This window comes from Lissotriton helveticus, chromosome 7 (genome assembly GCF_964261635.1).
Source record: "Lissotriton helveticus chromosome 7, aLisHel1.1, whole genome shotgun sequence".
Taxonomy (NCBI): Eukaryota; Metazoa; Chordata; class Amphibia; order Caudata; family Salamandridae; genus Lissotriton; species Lissotriton helveticus.
This window is the reverse complement of record NC_136068.1, coordinates 219,927,780-219,942,917: the sequence shown is the minus strand read 5'-3', so window position 1 is coordinate 219,942,917 and position 15,138 is coordinate 219,927,780. Positions and strand designations below refer to the sequence as shown.

Here is a 15,138-nt window from a genome sequence, read left to right as displayed (position 1 = left end):
GGGTGTGTCACTAAGGCACTAAAACAAAAGCCACTGACATATAGCTCCCTTTTAAGGGCCAGATTAGGGGACATCAGTAGTCTTACCTGTCCTTTCATTTTCAGCCAATTAAATTCCATCATTTTACAGAAAGGAGGGGTAGTAATATGGCAATGTATGGTATTTTGTCTCTGTCAATTTGTTCAAACACTGTTGTGTTAAAGCCAATTAGACGTGTACCGGTGAGGTACGGTGTCGTCATTTATTCAAAAGTGAATTCACAGCATTCTGTGAAGTGAACGGCTAAGGGTGAGCCCACCCAGTTGTCTTGTGGAATTGATCCCAGCATGGTCATTCCTGGACAGCGTAGGTAGGCTCACAGAGAGAGAGAGAGAGAGTGTGCACAACAATAGGCTATTAAGTACACGTACAACATAGGGAGAGAGAGAGAGTGTGTGCGTGCACAACAATAGGTAATTCAGTACACATACAACACAGAACAGTACAGGACGATTTACATATTAAACACACAAGCCTAGGGAAAACATAAATGCACAGTTTACATACTCACAATACCAAATAGGATGCAACAGTACATGCACCAAGTACAAAAACCGAAGACTAAGACGCAGGGTTAGTTTGGACAAAAGGACTTTTTCATGTACGTTGCGCATCTCATAGTTCATTTAATTTACTCGGGGGCCAGGCTCCTTCCTTCACTCCTTCCTAACAGTTGAGCAAGTGACTTCTTTTGAAAATACTTACTCCCTTTAATGATCGGATACTAGCCCAGTCGTACTGATACTCACGGTGGGGTCCCCCCAACATCTACAACGATGGTCCAAGTTGAGGTAAAGGAGGGATGCCAGTCAGAAGTGCAACGGTACAATTCTTATCTTTCTATGTGGATGGAAGAAGAAGGGGTAAATCTAAAACCTGACAATATCTCTAACTTCTAGGTGGAAGAGGATTTGGATGAACCCCAACCCGGGCGACTCTTCATTTCTCTATTTGGTCAGTACATAAATCAACTCACTGGTGTGCAATACTTTGGTCTAAACAGGATAGAAAGTGTTCCTAGAAAAGGTCGCACACTTGGGATATCGGTTGGAGTTGGCTTGTTGTACAGCAATAATCCTTCAAGCTCCTGATGTAGGCTACCCTCCCATTCACTGGCTTCAGAGAGACTCGTTTCTAAGTAAGGAATGTGCTATATTTAAAAAATGCTATTCGTCTTTCGCATGTGGGCACCATATTCAGGCCTATTTTTCACATCCCATTGACCGCTCGATCAGCACCTCAGTCATACAAAAAGCGTTCTCATATTGACTCAGGTGCACAGGACACATACGCATTCATACCATACACATATTTCACACCCCCAGAGATAGCCTCTTCATACAACGTACTATCTCACAGTACTAGCCTATTTTTCGCGTGGAATACAGTGCGCTTAGGCCTTCTCCATTATTCAGCTGAAACTCCGATGTAACCTAAAGAAAAAGAAAAGAGGGGGAGGGGCAGCATTTAAAGCACATCAACACGCGTGATAATGAAAATAGTTTTACTTACCATGTACTGACTTATTTCTTGGGATGCAGTCCTCGGCATCTCGGCATTGAAACCCAGAAGAATTGTTAGTGCGGTAAAGATAACTAATGGTAGGACGCTCACTACATAGATCATTTGAGTGCGGTATTACTGACCGCGTGTGGGAAAAAGGGTCAGATGCCAGAGGTACTCAGTATAAGGCGAAGGGGAGTGATGGATCAATGTTTTCATTGAAGAAAACAATCTACAGTGGCATGGGGCTGTTCCTATTCGCGGAGCAGGGAAACTATAGAAGGTGGCAAGTTTCATTGGGTGCATTCGTGTTTCCAATGGTATGCATTTTTGCTACACGGTAAGACCACTAACAGACTTGTCTAATGTCTGCATGGAGATCGGTTTTGCGGGCGGATAGAAGACACAGCGCAGCTCTAGTTCGATAATGCGGGGGCACAGCTGTGCCAGAAAATCACAGATTCGCAATTGCCAAGGCTGGCAGACCTGTTCATGGGGTCCACAAACACGGACTAGGCCATGCCTGAAATGTTTGTGTAAGGCGTACTAATCTATAACACACAAAAGAAACTGTGCCTTTCTAAAACCGGTAATATGCATTTGTGCCTGACTGCTAAAATACAGTGCCTAGAAATGTTTTCCCATGTATAATCTAAACAGATGACCTCTGCTTTTAGGAGGTTACGAGTGGTTAAAACAGAGTAGGACTTTCCTAAAAATGCTCATTCCAACCACCCAACTTGTGCGAGGACATCAAACGCTAACATTTAAAACAAGCTCTCTTGCGATGTTTTTTTTCGAGCCCTGGTTTTGGCCTTGCAGGCAATTAGGTTAGAGAAGATGTTTCTCTCCTTTTTATTTAATATGCTTATAACTCACTTCTGTCTAATGTTAGACTGGATTACGATGTTTAGAACTCCAAGAACCAGAATGCACTTGGGGTTCATAGCTAACCAATTTCGGGCTAATGTACTTCCTTGGGACCCTTACAACTGTAATATAAACAAAAATTCCTAATGTGAAAAAGGTGTGCTTTTGCTCCTCCGAGGGAGCTGCGAAGTAAAAGAGGCTCGATCTACTGTCCTCTTCATTGATATATCTAAACGTCATGTTCTCTTCCAGTGGATCCTCATCAATAGTCATAAGCACTGAATATTCCCACGTGCGGGACCCCGGAAATAATATAAAAAATATATATGTAAAAACTCATATATCTCGCTCCACATATATGTACGTACATATATTATTTTTCTCACACCAATGCAGCCCCTAAAATGAGGCTCAACAAGGTAAACACATGTACATGTACTGCAATTAGTAAGGAAACAAAAAAACACATTAGGTCAAATATCCCTTGAACTCATAAATCCTGAAAATTGCAAAGAAATAGACATTGTTAGCACTCAAGCTGCATTGTAAACAATAGCATAGACAATGAAACCATTTTCAACAAAAACTGGCACCGTGCCTTTAAGGCAGCCCTGACCCCAGGCTTTCCATCATGCCTCAGGGGTGACAGTTAGGTCAGTTGTTCTTTCCGGCTCCTTCAGTCAGGACCCTGGTGAAACAGCTCCCTTTCTTTTTGACTTTCTGTCAAAAAATATTCGAGTTTATCTACAGTTTGTTGCCTTCACTCGACGTCTTTTGGACTTAGAGTGTTAGTGCTACCTTTTTTAGGCTTAAAAAGGTGGATTTTCTGTCAAAATGCCTTCCCTCTCTGACAACTGCCCTTCATGTGGAAGGAAGAAGGCCAAGACTGACACTCATCCAGTGTGTATCCTGTGCCTGCCAGACTCTCATTCTTCAAGTTCCTGCGAACACTGTAAGGTGTTATCTAGCAGAACTCTCAAAGACAGAGAGAGAATCCGTATTTATCGGCTCCCTGAGAGAGGAAGATCTCCCAGGAAGCAGAAAAGTCGCAGGACCCGGTCGACGTCGAGTGGAATCCCGACTGGGTCACCTTCGGCGTCAATATCGGCGTCGAAGAGGCAGTCGACGGCGACGAAGAAGAAGTCTTCAACGTCGAGAGGCAAGGTACCTCCGCTACATACAGCGTCAAGCAGTAGGTCGCCGTTGGAGCAGAGGAGCTCGACGGCGGACCAACCGGCATCGAAACTGCATCTTCATGCTGTGACGTCGAGGCATTCTTCGTCGACGCATGGCCATCAGCGTTCGACGTCGAGACAGCCTCCGTCGGCGACTAGTCGTGGTCGTTCGACGTCGAGGGATCCTCCGTCGACGATCAGTCACCATCGTTTGACGTTGAAGCAGCCCACGTCGACGCCCAGTCAACGGCGTTCGACGCCCGGGCAGCCTCTGTCGGAGTCAGCCCAGCAGCACTCGATGTCGAGACGTCATCCGTCGTCGCCTGGTCATTAGCGTTCGATGTCAAGGCGGCCTCCGGCGACATCTGACAAGCAGCGCTCGACGTCGAGACATTCTACGTCGAGGGACAGTCATCGACACTCGAGGTCGAGGGAACATTCGACGTCGGAGCAACGGCGCTTGACGTCGGAGCATGCTCTGCCGTCGCCCAGACACCGGCGATCGGCATCGAGGAGATAACGGTCGGCGTCGAGAGGGCGTCAGTCATCTTCAAGACATCGACGTTCGACGTCGAAGCAGCCACCGTCGACTGGCCAGCGGAGTTCCAGGGAACAGCGTGGATCGAATTCAGGGCAATGTCTCCCCTTCAAGAACACAGGGAAGGTCTCCTTTGAGGCAGTTGGTACAAGAGATGGATAGTCAACCCTCTGATCAGCCTCAAGCCCTGGCGTCCCAGCATGAGTCCCCAAGATCAGCCTCAGCTGCGGAAGTGGAACAGTCCCCAAGACAAGTGGACCCTTCCTCCAAAAGGAAAAGGGTCTCAGGCGAAAGAAGTTGTTTGAGGTCTTCTTCTAGTCAGTCTCGGGTGACCCTGTCTTCATCCTCCTCGGCATCTCGCAGTGACAGATCTTCGGATGGAGAAGTCATCTCCTCGGACAGCGAGAGGTCCAGGCATTCGCCTACAAGGTCGCAGCATGGGCAAGCAGATCATCCTCCTCTGGCACGTACGCCAGTGAGAGATCGCACCCAGAAGTCTCCTACTGTTCGTCTTTCCCCAAGGTGGTACAGACCTCTTCACCACTGGGCCAAGGACAAGGAAGTGGCGGACCGTTTGAGGGATTATTGAGACAGACAAGTCTCCCGCCCCAGAGAGCGGTCGCACTCTACAGTGCGCTCCAGTAGGAGAAGATCTAGGTCCAGGAGCAGATGTCGTTCTTCATCGAGAACCCGTTCTCACAGGAATTACTCTCCGACTCTTCAGACAGCCCACCATCAAGAATATCTCCAACTGAGGATATTTTCTCGTTTCAAGACCTCTTGGGCAGGGGAGCCCTTAAGCTAGGGGTGCCTATGACAGCTCCGCAGGTCAAGACAACTGTAATCTTTGAAACCCTGCAGCACAGATCGGCACCCAAACCTTTGTTGCTGTTGGTCCCGGGCATCATGGAGCCGGTGAATGAGGTCTTCCTGACTCCGGCTTCGGTGAAATCTGTCCCAGCGAGGATTCTTAAAAAATATCGCTCGCCTGAAGAGGATCCTCTGTTCCTCAAGTCAGACCCACCACCAGATTCGGAAATCATTGCGGCGGCTAAAAAATCCAGTGCGGTAGCCTCCTCATCCACGGTACCGCCGGATAAGGACAGCAAGTTGCAAGACTCATGGGGTAGAAGAGTGTGCAACACCTCAGCCTCTTTCCTCAAGGTCGCCAATGTAGAAGCTCTACTGGGCAGATACGATAGATCTCTGTGGGACTCGCTTCAGAAGTTTTCTGGAAAGCTTCCTCCGGAAGATAGAAAGGACTTCGAAGAAATTCTGTTGGAGGGCAGTCAGGTCTCCAATCAGATTATAGGGGCTGCAGAAGATGGAGCTACTCTGGCTGCGCATGGATATGCGCATGGAATCACAGCGAGAAGATCCTCATGGTTGCGCCTGACAGCCTTAAAACCTGAGGCTCAAGCCAGAATCCTGAACCTTCCTTTTTCGGGCGCATCTCTCTTTGAGGCGAGTGCTGATGAAGAGATGCAACGGATAAAAACGAAGTTAGACACCCTTAAAGCCGTGGGGCTTGATAAGAAAAAGGAGTTTCGGAAGAAGTTCCGCACGGACAACAAGGGCTCTTCGAAGCAGAGGATTCAAACCCCTCACTGGCAGAAGGGTCAGAACCAGCAAGGCCAACAAAAATCACAATATAAAGGCAAGCGCAATTCCAAAGGAGGTGGGAATCAGCGCCAAGGCAACAACTTCAATAAACCCCAGCAGAAGCAATGAGTCTTTACTTCCCCCAGCGCCGTTTTCCACTCCAGTGGGGGGAAGCATTGCAAATCACAGGTCAGAGTGGCAGGCCATTACAAGAGATCAATGGGTTTTGTCTACGCTGCAGAATGGGTACTGTCTTCGTTTTCATCGTCTACCTCCATCCGTTCCTCCGATGACAACGTCACGCCACCAGCTACGACTACTAAAGAAAGAAGTAGCGACACTCCTTGAAAAATCAGCCGTCGAGAAGGTGCCAGTGGCTCAAAGGGGGAAAGGAGTCTATTCAAGGTATTTTCTGGTCAGAAAAAAGGGCCAGAAGGCAGAATACAGGCCCATTCTGGACTTGAGAACACTCAATCTACATATCAGAAAAGAAAAGTTTTGTATGTTGCCAATTCATCAAATATATCCACATCTCAGGAAGGGGGATTGGATGTGTTCGCTGGACCTTCAAGATGCATACTTTCATGTCCCAATACGACTCAATCACAGGAGATTCCTTCGGTTCCGGGGGGGGACCTCCCACTACCAGTTCAAAGTCCTCCCGTTTGGGTTGAAGTCGACCCCCCGGGTGTTCACGAAGTGTGTCGCAGTGGTGGCGACAGCTCTACGCCGCAGGGGGGGGTTCGTATACCCATACCTAGATGATTGGCTGTTGAAAGGTCCTTCCCCAGACAACCTAAGGAATCAATTCCAGATCTGCATAGAACTCTGTCAGCGACTAGGCCTACATGTCAACTACAGCAAGTCTGTCTCCCAACCCACTCAGAAGATTCACTTCCTAGGAGCTCTGCTAGACTCCGAAGTAGGAAAAGTGTTTCCTTCGGAGGAGAGACAGTTTGCTATAACGCTAAAGTGCCAGCAAGTTCTTCGCAGCAGGACTCAGAAAGTGCGGAAAATAGCCTCCCTCCTAGGGTCAATGGCGTCATGCATTTTCTTGGTACCGAATGCCAGACTTCGGATGCGTCCTCTTCAGCAGGATCTGGAGGACAAATGGGACCAACAATCAGCTCGCTGGGACGATCAGATCATTTTGTCAGAGGTTGCGCGAGCTTCCATTCTGTGGTGGACAAAGAAACATAACATGCAGGTGGGAGTTTCCTTCCATCAACCTCCTCCTGCACAAACGATAATCACAGATGCGTCTCTGCAAGGCTGGGGAGCGCACATGGGCCCTCTCCAAGTGCAGGGGCTGTGGTCTTCCAAAGAGAGCACCTACCACATCAACTTGTTGGAATTGAGAGCAGTTCACCTGGCCCTCAAAGCGTTCCTTCCCTCGCTTCAAGAGACAGCGGTTCTAGTACAAACAGACAACACCACTACGATGTACTACTTAAACAAGCAGGGAGGCACACGCTCAAGGACTCTCTCACTGGAAGCCCAGCGCATCTGGCATCAGCTTCTGGCTCGCAAGTTGTCCGTTCAAGCAGTCCACCTCCCAGGAGAACAGAATGTGAGGGCGAACGCTTTAAGTCGGCACTTCGAGGACAAAGAGGACTGGGTTCTCAACGACGAAGTGTTAGAAGACATATTCCAGTCTTGGGGTCGTCCTTCCATAGACCTCTTCGCGGACGACGAAAACACCAAATGCCCAAGCTTTGCCTCAAGGTTCTACCGACCAGGAACGAGAGGGAATGCTCTTTTGATCGACTGGTCAGGGGAATTTGTGTACGCCTTTCCACCCCTTCCGCTGATCCCGAAGGTGGTGAGCAAGCTGAACCACTCGTGCACAACAATGATCCTGATTGCCCCGACTGGCCGAGGCAATGGTGGTACACAGATCTACTTCACCTGTCAGTGTCTCCTCACAAGAGGCTTCTATGCAGGCCGGACCTGTTCTCGAAGATGAACGGGAGGATTCATCATCCCAACCTTCCGTCACTGAGCTTGGCAGCATGGCTCCTGAGGTCATTCAATACGGCCATCTAGGACTGCCGCAGGACTGCATGTCCATTCTGAAGGAAGCACGACGGCCTTCCACAAGACATTCTTACGCATGCAAGTGGAAGCGGTTCTATATGTGGTGTATGCAGAATGTCAATGGATATTGGTAGAACCGTCGCACTCCTTGGTGTTGTAATGGTCAACTGTTAAACTCTCGTATTTGGGTGCTATTTGGTGAACCTCCTGAGTAGAGGTAGATCAGTCCTTGAGCAACGTCCCCAAATGCACTCCTGTAGAATGTTTTAATCAAAAAACACCTCGTAAACAATTTTTTCACTTTGTCAATAAAGTTCTTTTTATTATGAATATAATTTGTGTTTTTCTTCATATTTTTTCATTCGTTTATTGTTTCCAATTGTTAGTTTTCGATGTTATATTCACATCTTATCATTTTAAATATCCAATGTCATTTGGCCCAATGCATTTCGGGCTATCTGCCCTTCGTCAGGGGCTTCAAATGGCTGTTTAGAAGAATATACACAACATTGTCAAAAAACAGTTCTCAATTCCATGTTTGTATTATGCGTTAGGTTTTTATATTATTTACTACAATGGTATCCTGAACCTTATATCCCCGTGGGTTTGTGTGCAACAATCAATGTCATGTGATAAATGAAAATAGTGAATGCTTTATTATCTGCATGTCGAAAGTGGTGATGGTGACCCGACATGCGGTCCCCTATAATTCATAATGAAGTAGAAACGCGGTCATACCTGAAAAAAATGGAACCAACGGAGTAACACGAATGTTATATATAGTAGACTTATGGTTCACCTTTCTTTCGATAACTGCTCTTATGTCTAAAGTGTAAATAAACAAGGTATAATTTTAAGGAATGATAGTTGGAGGAAGCGGTAAAAATACAACAAGTCACGGTACAAAATAGACCTCGTGAAAATGATAAAATACTTACATCGAAAGCGGGACGCTTTATGCTTTCAGTGTATCCGTTATATGATGGTCGGTGCGATCTGTTTACAAGAGACAACTGTTATCAGTTTTGAGTTTCGTCTTGTATGAAATATGCGAAAACGAAGCGCATAGAGTATAGACTCACCGGTGGTTTTATTCCGATGTAGCTTCCTATAGTCGTTACTTCCAGGAATGCGTTTCAATGCGTGCTTTTGCGGCGAACTACAAAAAGTCGCGTGTGTTTGTCACATGTGCTCGTCATGTGGTACCAGCCCTCCAATGGGGGACGGTTAAGATGATGCGTTTGAAAAACTACAATCGAAATTGAAAAAATACTGGGAGGATGTTGATACTAAAAAGATATCTAGCATCTAAAAAACTTTAAAAATGTGTAAAGTGCCCGATTGGTGCTGCGGAGTGTAGTCTATGATGGTGGTGCAAATTAATAAATAAATAGTAATTGGGTGACCCACTAAGGGAAAATATATTTTGAATTAGTATGGTGCATGTCAATGAGGTGTAGCAATCGCTTTGCTTTGACCTTTGTCAATAATTGAAAATGATCTACATGGTCTAAGTTAATACAAGGAGTTGCTATTCATTTTCATTCAATGTATACATTATACATTTGTTGTAATACTTTTATCACGAGTATAGTTACATGTCCAAGCAATAGTATTGGTATCGTCCTGGAAGGGAAGAAAGAAATCATATTTACAAGAAACTATTTGCAAGAAACAATTAAAGTCTACTCGGTCATTTAATCCTTTTGGATGGACGGTGCAGAGAAAATTGATCCAAAACACTTCTCGTCGAAGTAAGTGTTGTGTGTTGTCTCTTCCAGGGAGAATTTTCGGTTGTTCTAACACCAAAAATCGGAGTTGACTGGGTGTATGATTTTTTGTATTGAAGTGGACTGCCAATGGCGATTTTGCACTTTTAGTCCTGATATTGCTCTTGTCTTCTGTTAATCGAGTTTTTATTTTTATTTCTGTTTTGCCCACATAGGCCAGGCCACATGGACATTTTATCATATAAATCAGATTGCGACTATCACATGTTGCTGAAACTCTTAATTTGATGTTAGTCCCCTTGCTGGGATGTTGAAATTATTTTCCCTTTATTATTGCGTTGCAATTTCGGCAACTGTGGCATGGCAAAGTACCCTTATATTCGGTTGTTGTTTTTTCATCTTTTTGATTCAGTAGTTCCTTAATATTTCTTGTGCGTTGAAATGCAAATCTGGGTGGCAAGGCATATATGCCATTAAAGTCATCTTCCATAGATAGTAGTGACCAATGTTTTATGATTATTCTTTTGATCTGGTAACTTTCTGTGGAGTATTTTGAAATGTAGACCATTCTAGTTTCTTCTGTAGGTTTCGTTTTTTGTTGTAATAACGTTTTTCGATCAAGCTTCAGTGTTTTTGAAACTGCCTCTTCCAGGATACCCTTTGGATACCCTCGCTGCTCAAATTTAGTTAGTGTTTGTTGCATACTGTCTTTGAAGGATGTATCTGTAGATGAAATTCTTTTGAGTCTTAGCAATTGTGAGTACGGGAGATGTTTTTTTAGAGAATGTTGATGGAAAGTTTGAAAGTGTAAGAAGTTATTTCTATCGGTACTTTTTGTGTAAACTCTGGTTTCTAGGTTTCCAGTTTTGTTTAGTATCATGACATCCCAAAAATTTATTTGTTCTCTCTGTATGTTGTGTGTAAATCCAATGCGATCGTTGACTTGATTCAATTTTAGTATGGCTTCTGTCAGATCCTCTTCTGTGCCTTTCCACAGGACAAAGATATCATCTATGTATCTTTTATATAGGAGGAGGTTATTGGACCATTCTGGGTTGTTCAAGATGTTCTCCAACTCAAATTGATACATAAATAAATTAGCATATGCAGGTGCCGCACAATTTCCCATCGATGTTCCCGACAATTGGATAAAAAATTCCTTGTTCCAGGTGAAATAACTGTGGTAAAGTGAGAAGTGTAGGAGATTCATGATAAATATTTTCAAATTTTCTTCCATGTTTGTTTGCATGAGGTGAGCTGCCACTGCTTCCATTCCTAAGTTGTGCGGAATTGACGTATATAAAGCATTCACGTCGATAGTACACATTATCATATCTTTAGAATACAGTGTAGCATGGTCTTCCAGAATTGTCAAGAAATGTATAGTATCTTTGATGTAAGTACTCATTGCTTGTACGATTGGCTGTAAATGTTTATCTAAATATCTTCCCACTGGCTCATGGATCGAATTCACTGTGGACACTATTGGTCTACATGGAGGAAGTGTAACATGGTTGTGTACTTTAGGTACCATATAAATATATGGTATCGCTGGATTCTCTTTGACAAGGTATTCTTTTTCTTTTGTCCCAATTGTTCCTAATGCTGATGCCTGATCAATGATGGAATTCAATATTTTTAGAAATTCTCTGGTGGGATCTTGGTCAATCTTGGAGTATGTTTGGATGTCATGGATATGTTCATTTACTCTGTTTGTGTAGAATTCCGTATCTAAGATAACTAATGCTCCTCCTTTATCCGCTTGTCGAATGGTGATTTCTGAGTTATTGGCCAAATTCTTTAGAACTTGTTGTTCTTTCTTTGTAAGATTTGTAGTTTTCGATGTTGGTTGTCTGTATATACTTTCAATTTCTTTGTGTACCACCTTTTCAAAGGCGTCTAATACTTTGTGGCTTGTTGGAGGAATACATTTGCTTTTATTTCATAATCCAAGTAATGTATCTTTTCTTGGTTCCGTCGGTGCTGGAATAATGTTGCAAAAGAAATGTTTGAGTCTCAATGACCTCATGAATTTATAGGTACATATTTGTGTATCCAACAAATTAGAGTGAAAAGTCTGTATGTATGTTGTACCCTTCTGTAGTACCTGCGTCTCAAAATTCGTGATGTTTGTTTTAGAAAGGTTGATGATTAGGTTTTTTGAGACCTCGTGTTCTTGGACACGGGGCCTTCTTCGGTTGCTTTTTTTGCCACTCCTGGTTCTTCTCTGAGGGTTTGGTCTTTCTCTAAAAAAGACACGTTAGTGGTATGTGTTCCTTCACCCGATGTTGATGCTCCTTCTCTGCTCTTACTTTGATCTCTTCTATTAAAAGGTGGCTGTCTTCTCTGTTGCGATTCGTCAGATGATGATGTTTCCTTAGTAGACTTAAAATTGGGTCTTTGTTGTCTCCGTCTTGCGTAGATGTCAGCCCAACTGTAGACCTCCCCCAGTTTGTAGTCTAACGTTTCTCTTTTAAATTTCCTGATTTTCCTTTCATTGATTTCTTTGGTATAAATTTCTAATTGGTCGTTAATATCTTTAAGTGTTATATCCAATTCTTCCTTTGTCAACATTTGATTTAATTCTTGTTTAAGTTGATGAGATTCTTTCATGAGGTCTTCTATGAGTTTTGCTAGTTCTTCTATAATGAGCAATATAAGGTCCAACGAGCACATATTTAGTATAGCTTGCCATTTTTCAGTGAACTTGGGATTGTTTTTACACAAGGTTGATTAGAGCGAGATGCGTAGTCCTCGTGGTATCCTCTGTACTCGATGATATTTTATGAGGGTACTGGCGTGTAGTCGCTGATTTACTATCCTCTTTGACATGTACAATAGTTGTCTTATGTTACTTTGTTTGGATCCTGTTGTTGTAGTTGCATCAGTGGTTTCCTCAATTAATGAATATATACGTTGTGTGTCTTCTTCTGAATATACAAAGGTATCTGCTTTTTGGTCTGTGAGATGTATTATTTCCTCAAATTGCATATTGCTTATGGGTGCGTGGTTCTGAGTACTCAGATAATTGTCAATGGATATTGGTAGAACCGTCGCACTCCTTGGTGTTGTAATGGTCAACTGTTAAACTCTCGTATTTGGGTGCTATTTGGTGAACCTCCTGAGTAGAGGTAGATCAATTTTTTTTTTTGTCCTCATCTGCCCAACTCTCGTTCCATGGATGCATAAGGAAACACACCAACCACCTTACTGCCTTGGGGAGCAAGGCCCTTACATTGAGCCGCTTCTCACTGAAGACAGTACTTAGCAACATTGGCGGGAGATGTCTTTGCACCGAGTTAACTCTCCACTAAGCAACTTCTTGCCTGTTGGGCCAGTTTAATAATCGCGGGATCGGAGCCAACCTCAATACTGGGCCATGAAGTGAATGGGCTTAATCATCGGACCTTGGGGGAAAAAAAAAAACCCCAACGAGCCTAGACAATGCTCAGTTCCACTCAATCAGTAGGTTCCAAAAGGTGACGCTCTGCGGACTGCATGATCTGGCCAGGTCTAGTTTAGATGTTTCGTACAGGGATGTCAGCCAGGCCGAGTGTGTGGGAGCGATGGTATCTACCCAATGTATACATATCTGGCGTCTAGCTAAGAGAATAGCATAGAATAGGAAAGACCGCGCCACCCCCTTGATGTTATGATCTAAACCAAATATAACTAATGATAGAGTTAGGGATAGATTTGTCTTAAGAATTGATTCCAAGGTAACTTTTACCTCTTCCCAGAAAACTTTTATGTTAGGGCAATCCCAAAACATATGGGAGTCGGAGGCTGCTGGGAGTAAACACTTGTTGCAACATTTCCCTACCTGGTATTTGGATAGCCGTAAGGGGGAAAGGTATGCCCGATGTAAGGTGTACAAATGGTTCCGTCTCAACCAAGCCGGTTTAACAACTTTATATAGAAGTGAAAAGGAATTTATCCATGCTTCCCCATCCTGCAACCCAGTTTCTCTTCCCCATAGCTCCATCGGGAGATTGAAATCCCCGTCCGACTCCTCCAAGATGGACCAATACCAGAAAGCAACCTCCTTACTTCCCGTTTGTCTTCCTACTAAGTGGTGTTCAAGGAGGCTAGCTCTCCCTATGTTAGGATTCTTAGAGGTAGATCAATTGTCTGTAAGCGTCGATCAGTGCTTGAGCAACGTCCCCAAATGCACTCCTGTAGAATGTTTTAATCAAAAAACACCTCGTAAACAATTTTTTCACTTTGTCAATAAAGTTCTTTTTATTATGAATATAATTCATGTTTTTTCTTCATATTTTTTCTTTCGTTTATTGTTTCCAATTTTTAGTTTTCGATGTTATATTCACATCTTATCATTTTAAATATCCAATGTCATGCAGAATGGGCATAATCTGATAAAGGGTCAGGAAGAAACAGTTCTTCCTTACCTTTTGTACCTGGCTAAGGCAGGGTTGAAGTTCAATTCCATTAAGGTGCATTTAGTTGCTATAACAGCTTATAGGCGATCACCTTCACAAACTTCTTTTTTTCAGTTGCCAGCGGTAAAAGATTTCCTGCAGGGTCTGAAAAAGGTGTAACCTCCAGTACGTCCTCCTTCTCCTCCCTGGGAGCTGAACCTAGTACTATCGAAGTTGATGGGCCCCCCTTTTGAGCCCATTCATAAAGCTACTTTACAGCATATTTCCTGGAAAGCGGCTTTTTTGGTAGCGATTACGTCAGCTCGTAAGGTGAGCGAGATACAGGCTCTCTGTACCAATGAACCGTATACAGTGTTTCATTTGAATAGAGTGGTGCTGAGAACGCAGCCTTCTTTCCTGACGAAAGTGGTATCAGATTTTCATGTCAATCAGTCGATTTCTCTGCCCACTTTCTTTCCCAATCCCTCTACCCCAGCTGAGAGGGCTTTACATTCTTTGGACCTGAAAAGGGTTTTAAAATTCTATCTGGACAGGTCCAAATCTATTCGTCACTCTGATCATTTATTTATCAACTATGGATCGATCAGAACTGGGCATGCAGCTTCGAAACGTTCCATTTCAAGATGGATCGTTTTGTGTATCAAACTTGCTTACCAATTGGCGCAAAAACCTCTGAGTTTTTCCCCTAAAGCGCATTCCACAAGAGGTAGAGCTGCGACGGCGGCTTTCCTGCATAATGTGCCAATGTCTGAGATTTGTAAAGCGGCGACCTGGAGGTCTGTCGATTCATTTACCAGACATTACTCTCTAGATTCTGACACGAGAGCAGATACCCAGGTGGGCCAGGCCTCCCTGAGGAATCTGTTTAGCAGCTGAGTTTCTTAGCTGGTATGATTTAGTTGGGTCATGTACTTCTCATTTACCTGCAGGGGGTTAATGGGCTTGCTATTCAATTCAATTCAATACCACTTTATTTCGATTAATTAAAATCATAAAAAGTACAGTATACAAATTGATTTGAGGGAAATAAAACACATTAAGAAGAACACAGTTTTTAAAACAGTTTGCATTACTAGTTTAAAACATTATATTATCAGTATGGCTTCATATATCTACACCAGCAGTATTGTTTAGGCCCGTCATTATACATTTCCTGCGGCGAATAGAAGCTACAAAGAAATTTGCAACTCCAAACATTATAAGCGGGGACTCCAATAGTTTTAGGAATAGCAACACAGGTTTGG

At 43.8% G+C, this 15,138-nt stretch overlaps 1 protein-coding gene across 15 annotated transcripts in view; it reads left to right on the top strand.

Annotated features, from left to right (window-relative positions):
• The window catches only part of SPO11 (SPO11 initiator of meiotic double strand breaks), a 749,185-nt gene that overhangs the window by 493,428 nt on the left and 240,619 nt on the right, over window positions 1-15,138 (top strand). The window lies entirely within an intron of this gene.